This window comes from Macaca nemestrina, chromosome 7 (genome assembly GCF_043159975.1).
Source record: "Macaca nemestrina isolate mMacNem1 chromosome 7, mMacNem.hap1, whole genome shotgun sequence".
NCBI lineage: Eukaryota > Metazoa > Chordata > Mammalia > Primates > Cercopithecidae > Macaca > Macaca nemestrina.
This window is the reverse complement of record NC_092131.1, coordinates 98018172-98025771: the sequence shown is the minus strand read 5'-3', so window position 1 is coordinate 98025771 and position 7600 is coordinate 98018172. Positions and strand designations below refer to the sequence as shown.

At 46.4% G+C, this 7600-nt stretch overlaps 1 pseudogene; it reads right to left on the bottom strand.

Annotated features, from left to right (window-relative positions):
* Nucleotides 1-6549: 6549 nt before the first annotated feature.
* Nucleotides 6550-7260, bottom strand: LOC105479357 (selenide, water dikinase 1 pseudogene; annotated as a pseudogene).
* Nucleotides 7261-7600: the final 340 nt, after the last annotated feature.

Sequence of the window (7600 nt, the reverse complement as noted above, 5' to 3'; positions counted from 1 at the left end):
ATATTCTTAGTTGCAGACTCAGAGTGGAACCCTGTTGATATATTATCCAACTATTTCATAAGCATACTGGCATGGATTTTGGGGAACTAATTTATCTTACTTTCATTTTCTTATCAAATAGTGGTTCTAAGCATTGTTATTTAGAGAGAAGCATGTTGTGAGACAAGCTAGAAAGTGGTTTCCAGTCTCTATTCTGTCTCTTTTTCCCTTTTGGCAAGCCATGTAATCATTGTAAGCCTTAGCTCTTCTATAAAAGGAGGTAATATTCATCTCTTTTATATCAATATGTAGATTTGGTTAGGAGAATTATGTACACATACACATACAAACACAACAAAACTCTGCTAATATCTGTCATTGGTGAAACCACAATTTAAGCTTTAGTAAGTTTCTGTGCCTGAGATGCCTGATATTTTTTTCTCTATAATTAATTCAGAGGGAAAAGAGTGCAGATTCTTCAACAGTGCCGGATTATAGCACACGATCCCCTAAGTGCATGGTCCTGCCTATGAATTCACATATGCTCATCTTTTTCTTCTGTATTTGGCCTCTGCTTTGGCCTTGCCATTGGCTGCTTGTGACTTTGCCTTCAGCATCAAGACCAGAACAATTCAACATCAACTTCAAAAATGAATACTGGACATGACCTCCAAGAGCATGCATGGTTTGGCTCATGCCTGCCCATTGGCCTGTTGGCTGTTGGCATCTCGAATATGCCACACTCCTTCTCAGCACTGAGCCATTGCTCATGCAGTTCCTTCTACCTAGAATGCCCTTACTCCTCATCCTCATCCTCCCCATTTTCAGCTAGGTAATTACTCTTGTATGTCTTTCAGATTTCAGCTCCATTGTTCATAGAGAAGCCCCAAACTAGATCAGGGCTTTAAGTGCTCATAGTGCATGCACTGTCTCTTCATAACACCTGTCACAGATAAGTATTCTAGGATTATCTGCAGTTCTCATTGGATATGAGCTGTCTTTCTTGCTATTATATTCCTAACATCCAGCTCACAGGTGTTCAATAAGTATTTGTTGAATGAATGAGTGAATGAGTGCATTTAGTTTTTGAAACTTGTTCTAGTTTGTGCCTATTGGCGCAGCTAGCACCAGGACTTTTTGTTGTCCTAATACCCAATGAACACTCTTTGCAGAGCATCAGCTCATTCCAGACACAGAGACAGCCATGACTCCTGCCCCGTGAGCCAGAAAGCCTGTTCACTCGGTAGCTGGGAAAGTGACTGGGCTGCTCTTCTCCAGGCTGGATGACCCCCAAAAGACCCACAGTGTGATTAGTTTGCCTTCTGGTTCCTTGGTCCCTTTGGGTTCTTAGCCCCTTGGGTGCCCCGAGCCTTCATCTTTTCTTTCATATCTTTAGCAGGCCCCTGTGCCCCACATCCCTTTTCTTCTCTTTGCCCAGCAGCCTTGCCCGGCCCTGTCTCCCTCTCCAAGCCCCTCTTTCCAGTGTATCTGTACCCTTCTCTGGACTGTGAATCCTGCCCTGCCCTGAACCTTTCCTCAACTGTTGGCTTCAACTGCCATCAGAATGTTCCACCCTCAAAATTCTTAGGGGTTGGTGCCCTGGTTCTGTGGCTGGGTGGACTACAAGGCCCCGAGGACTGGGTTCAGCCTTTACTTCTCAGTGGTCTCAACCTTCAGCACCCAGTAACCACACAGCAATGCATGGCAACTTGATTTTCCCGCCTAATTCTTAACCAAGTTTCCAAGGCCATCGTGGTCACTTGTGTGACCCCTCTGCTGCAGCTTCACAATTTCACCACACTCACCTGCTTTGGTTGAGGAGAAACTTCTGTGGATACATTGGCAGGCTTAGCTGAGAAAAGTTGGGGACCACAGGACTTCCTGCTACCTTACTTGGCTCAACCCCCTAGGACACTCCTGACCCCAAGCTGCAGTTGTCCCCTGTCACCCTTAATATTGCAACCACCCCAAAGTAGCTCACACTCCAAGGCTGCAAATGCTTGTGTTCTTCTACTCTCAGGGCTGGGGCTAGGCCATGGAGGAGGAGGAAAGGCCATTCTAGTGGCTGAAAGAGCCAGTGCAAAAGCACTGCTTATGACGGCTTCTTTGGGGGTTGCAGATATGTATAGCTGTAAGAAATATGAACTCATGCCCCCCAACAATGCCTCATGCTTAACCAGCTCTCTTTCTGAGCTCCTGTGTCTACTGGGAAAATTGAGGCTTCCTCTCTGATTTGATTGTGTCTTACTACAGGTGTTTAGTACTTGGGAGTGAGAGGCCCATCTAATCAGAGCTGGCCTTGGCCTCTGCAGCTTACCCTGGTCACTCTTGGTACTCCTGTAACAAGGAATACCTTATAGTTTTCTCATTCATCTATTCATTCAATCATTCAGTCATCCGGTCATTCATTTAACAGTTATTGAACACCTGTATGCCAGACATTATCTATGTACTGGGGATACAAAAAGTGTCAGGCAAACAGAAACAGACATTCACCCTCAGAGAGCTTCTGCCCTGATGAACTTTCTATATGAAGAGAGTAGGTTTTATAGAGCAATTGACTGGAGTAAGGTGTGTGAGATAATGGTGCAAGCTGAGGCCAGGAAAGGAGGCCGAGATGCTATGAGAACTTGCTATGAGAACTTGCAGACCAGGTTCAAAATTTCAACTTTTATCCTAGAAGCCTTGGGAAGCCTTTGAAGGAAGGGTCTTAAGCAGAGGAGATACAGGATCACTTTTTTTTTCCTTTTAAGTGAGGGCACCTGCGCCATGTGGAACACAACTTAGAAGAAGGCAAGAGTGGAGATTGGTCAGAAGGCCAACTGGGAAAGGAAGAGCCTTGGTGGGGAGAAAGGGTTTGACACGTAACCCAGGTTGAGGAAAATTGACAGGCTGTGAGGTCAGGGATCTGCTCATTGTGAAAGCAAACACAGAGGGGGTTAACTGTAACTTGAGTTTGAGGCAGGTTGAGGTGGCTTTGTAAGAGGCAGGTAAGGCTAGGATAAGTGAGAAAAGTGAGGGACTGGAGCTCTGGAAAGGTAGTGACTGGTCAGGGCTGCAGGATGGCCATTCCGGAAGCAGGAGGGCTCCAAGGGAGGAGTCTCCAAAGCCTGCTCATCCTGGTCTTTTCAGAGCTGCTCTGAGCATCCAAGAGGTCCAGAGAAAAGGGGCCGTGGGGACACACACAGGCTGAGAGAAGCTGGGAAGAGTCAGTGTGGACCACAAGTGAAGATGACCTCAGCAGACGGAGGCAGTCTGTCAGATCCCCTTCACCACCCCCTGGGCCAGTGTACCGCAGCTGGGGGCAGGCCAGCCCCCTCTATCACTAACTGTGGCTGCCATTTTGTGCCTGGCCATCCATCCCAGACAACCTTCAATTGGAATCTCTCCTAATGAAGCCCTACCACACAGAGGCAGTCAGCCCTGCAATGGTGTAGGTTCGAGGCCATGGCCACAGCAGGAGGCAGTGGCAGTAGAGGGTGGCAGTTAGGGGGCAGGAATCACTTGACTCTTAGAACCCCGTTGGGGTGTGGCTTCCTAAAGCTCTCCGAGGTAAGACATACATTGGGACAAATAAGTTTTCAGGGCCAGGCATGGTGGCTCACACCTATAATCCCAGCCACTTTGGGAGGCCTACGCAGGAGGATCACCTGAGGTCAGGAGTTTGAGACCATCCTGGCCAATATGGTAAAACCCCATCTCTACTAAAAAAAATACAGAAACTAGTTGGGCGTAGTGGTGGGTGTCTGTAATCCCAGCTACTTGGGAGGCTGAGGCAGGAGAAACACTTGAACCTGGGAGGCAGAGGTTGCAGTGAGCCAAGATTGCTCCATTGCACTCCAGCCTGGGCAACAGGAGTGAAACTCCATCTCAAAAAAAGCAAAAGAAAAGAAATAGGTTTTCAGCGGGAGACAGCAGGTGCATCGATGGCACCAGAGGAAGATGCCGTGACCCTGAAGGATCAATGTTGGAGTGGTTATCCCAAGGATGGGGCCAGTGCTGCACCTTTTGCCCTCAATTTCTCCATCAAAATTGCATGAGGCTTTTTTTTTTTTCTTTTGGAACTTGTAATGGTATTTCTACTATTTATTTGGAAGAATATATTTTGGATGAACAAGTGAAACTAGCCCAGAGAAAAGGAACAATAAGTAAAATAAATGGGCAAAAGCTTGTGCTGTTAGCTTTAAAGTGTATTTAAAATAAATCTGAAATCATTTGAACAGCATGAACCTTGGTGGCCAAATAGATCAATGACAAAGAGGAGAAAACCTAGATACAGGTTCATTTTTGCCTTATATGCTTTGAGATTAGTGTTTCTATTTAGAGCTGTGACTGATACAGATGCATCACAGTTGAGAGCAAAGCGAGGTGAATATCCCTATGAATTGGCACCATGGTGCGAGGCTGGAATGAGGGTGTGGCCAGCTAAGAGGGGATTTGCTCCTCTTGCCCTAGAAGTTCTCCATTGTTTCCTGTCCTGTCTTGTGTCCAGCTGCTTAGCAAGCTTCGTTTTGGTATTTAATGCTTTTTATAGCTGGAGCCCTGAGGTTCCTCAGAAATCTGCACATGTTTACTAGATGGTGCTCTGGATTTTCTTTAAAGATACGAAGAAAAAGGCGAGGGGCAGGTCTGTGAAGCTTCTTACCTCCAGCAGAGCTGGTGGAGTGAATGCGTGGCTCCAGCTGCACCCCCAGCTGATGAGAATGGCCTTCCATTTGCTGAGATTCTTCCCTTTTCTCTCCCTACCTCCACCACCAATATGGGCATTCGTTCTGTAGACAGTAAATGTGAGCTTTCATCCTTGAGTATATTGAGACATGACTTTTCCTAATAAAGGTGGCATTCCAAATTAGTGTAAAGCATGCAGTAATTGATACAGAAATCACCTAGTCATTTTTCCCCCCAGTGTCTGCTTGGGGGCAGGCCAGGTACTGTTCTGGGTTCAAAAATTAACCATGTAAACAACAGAAAGTGAAGTTTTTTTGTTCCCAGGGAACAGGGAGCTCTTAGTGAAGAAGAAACACAGTAAGTGATGAGTCAACCAATAAACAGCTTGACAGGAAACTGGTGAAATGAAGAAAAATGAATCCAGCTAGGACAATAGACATGGATGGAGTTGGGTGGTAGTCAAGAAAGACTTCTTGGATAAGCTGGTATTTGGGCAGAGGCCTGAAGAAGTGTAAGCCATGCTAGGGGGGCATCTGGGTAAGAACGTTCCAGTAAGTGGGTACAGCAAGTGCAGAGATGCACTCTGTGGATTGACTCCTTGAAGTGAATCCTTTTTAATGCCTCCTTCTCTACATGGCAAGATTTTTGTTAGTGATTATGTAATAAATTATCTTCTTCATTGATTCTTTTTTTGATGAGTATAAACTTGACATTTTTAATTAAAGTTACTTACAATTGAATTAGCTAAAAAGTCTAGTGCATTTGAAACAAAATTGTTTATAATCTAGTTATGTTTACAGAATGAAAAGTAAAATTAAAGATAAAGACATTAATATTCTAAATTGGCACTTTCCAAACTGTGTTCTAAAACTCAATACTCATAACACAAGGATATGATAATAATGTACATTGGACAGCCCCTGTGGGTCTGGTGGTGGTGTTGATTGTTGGTGTTGGTTGTTGTTCCTTTTAAAATAAACTTCATCTCAGGGTGCTCTCAAAGCGCATCTTTGTGGCCCGTGAGGTGCTCATGCACAATGGGAGAAAATCAAATGCAGATACACTGTGGTGCCAGAAGAGAAAGAGCTGTTCCTTCTTCCAAGGCTAATGTCCAAAGTAGTACACATTGATTTAGGTCTGGAATGTACAAAAAACTTTCAATAAAGGGAACCTATCCTTCTCATTGCGTTCAACATTGTCGTAAGGCATAAAGGCATCAAATAGCTAGCTACACTTTTTCTGGGATTGCTTATTTGCTAACTGATTTTTCCTTCCACCACGACATCTAAGATTAAAAGAGAAATTGATACTTAAAATTTAGAATCTGGATATCAATATTTAGTTGACTCCAATTTTCCTTCCTTCCTTCCTCTCTCTCTCTCTCTCTTTCTCTTTTCTCTCTCTCTCTCTCTTTTGAGGGAGCCTAGCTCTGTCGCCCAGGCTGGAGTGCAGTGGCACGATCTTGGCTCACTGCAAGCTCTGCCTCCCGGGTTCATGCCATTCTCCTGCCTCAGCCTCCCGAGTAGCTGGGACTACAGGTGCCTGCCACCACGCCTGGCTAATTTTTTTGTATTTTTTAGTAGAGAAGGGGTTTCACTGTGTTAGCCAGGATGGTCTCGATCTCCTGACCTCGTGATCCGCCTGCCTTGGTCTCCCAAAGTGCTGGGATTACAGGCGTGAGCCATCGCGCCCGGCCCCAATTTCTTAAACTGATTGCTGAAGAGGGCAACCAAATGGCTGAAATAATTTTAGAATAAAAGAGTCTCTCCCTTGGCAGTATAGTTGTGCTCAAAATTTTATTGTTAGATGAGGCTGGCCGGCTGTGCTGTCATTAAGGGCATGAACGGTATTGTTGAATAAAATGCTCAGTAGATACCTCTGGATTGTCAGAGGGGCTGGACTCTAATACTGTATCTCCAGGGTTCTGTAGGTTAGGGATGTGGTGCATGTGTAGGCCTTCTCCAACTTCAAATTTATTCGTCCTTCAGCTGCTGCCTCACAGATCCCAGGAGGGGACACCAACCCCTGTTGCTGGTCCAACTTGGGGCTGGCCATGATAAATTCACTGGGCTGACAGACAGTGGTAGCAACTCCTCCCAAGGCAATCATGGGGTTTAGTATGGTTTGGCCGCCCCTTACAGATATTCCTGCTTCCTCAGCTGTGTCTTTAAAACCCTGGATAACCAGAGACATCATTTTATCCCTTTCCCTGTCGGTCACTTTATTACTGACTCCAAGGAGCTTCAGCATATTGTCACATTCTGTGACTCCCATTGCGTAGAGGTCACTGAAGACGTTGGCACGTGCTATCCTGCCCATCACGGAAGGGTCGTTTACGATCCGGTAAATGTAATCTGTGGTTTGAACCAAGGAAAGCCCACCGTGCCTCAAAGGAATGACACAAGTATCCATTCCAATGCCAAGCCTTGGCGTAACGGCTCCCAGAAACTGCTCATCTTCTTGGAAGTGGTTTTCCTATAAAGATTCCAGCAATTTTTGCGGGACATCTTGCGGCACTTTGCAGCCTGTGCCCTTCAGTTCAGTAAATCTGGCTAGCCGGAAGCTCTTGTCCAATTTGTAACTTTCCGGGTTAAAGGACTCACCCGTAGACATGATTCTCGGGCCTGCTCTCCTCACAGCTCACCCCCACCCCTCCCTCTGCGGGTTGGCCGGGTTCTTTACCGATTCACCGCTTGCTTTGTGCCATCCGCCTCCTCCCGGAAAATGGGCCACGAGCGACTCCCACAATGCACTGGGCGCGGCCGGCCTCCCTTAAGCATCCCCTGACTAAAAATGCCCAGGCCCGCGGCGGCGGGGACCCGGGTTCGTGCCTGGGCGCCGCGGGGGCGCCCTTGGCTTGGCGTGACCCTCCGGGTGGGCGCCGGGCCACCGCGCTCCCATCGGCTAGGCGCGGGGCTGATTTATTCTTCAGTTTTAAGACAATTTAAAGTGT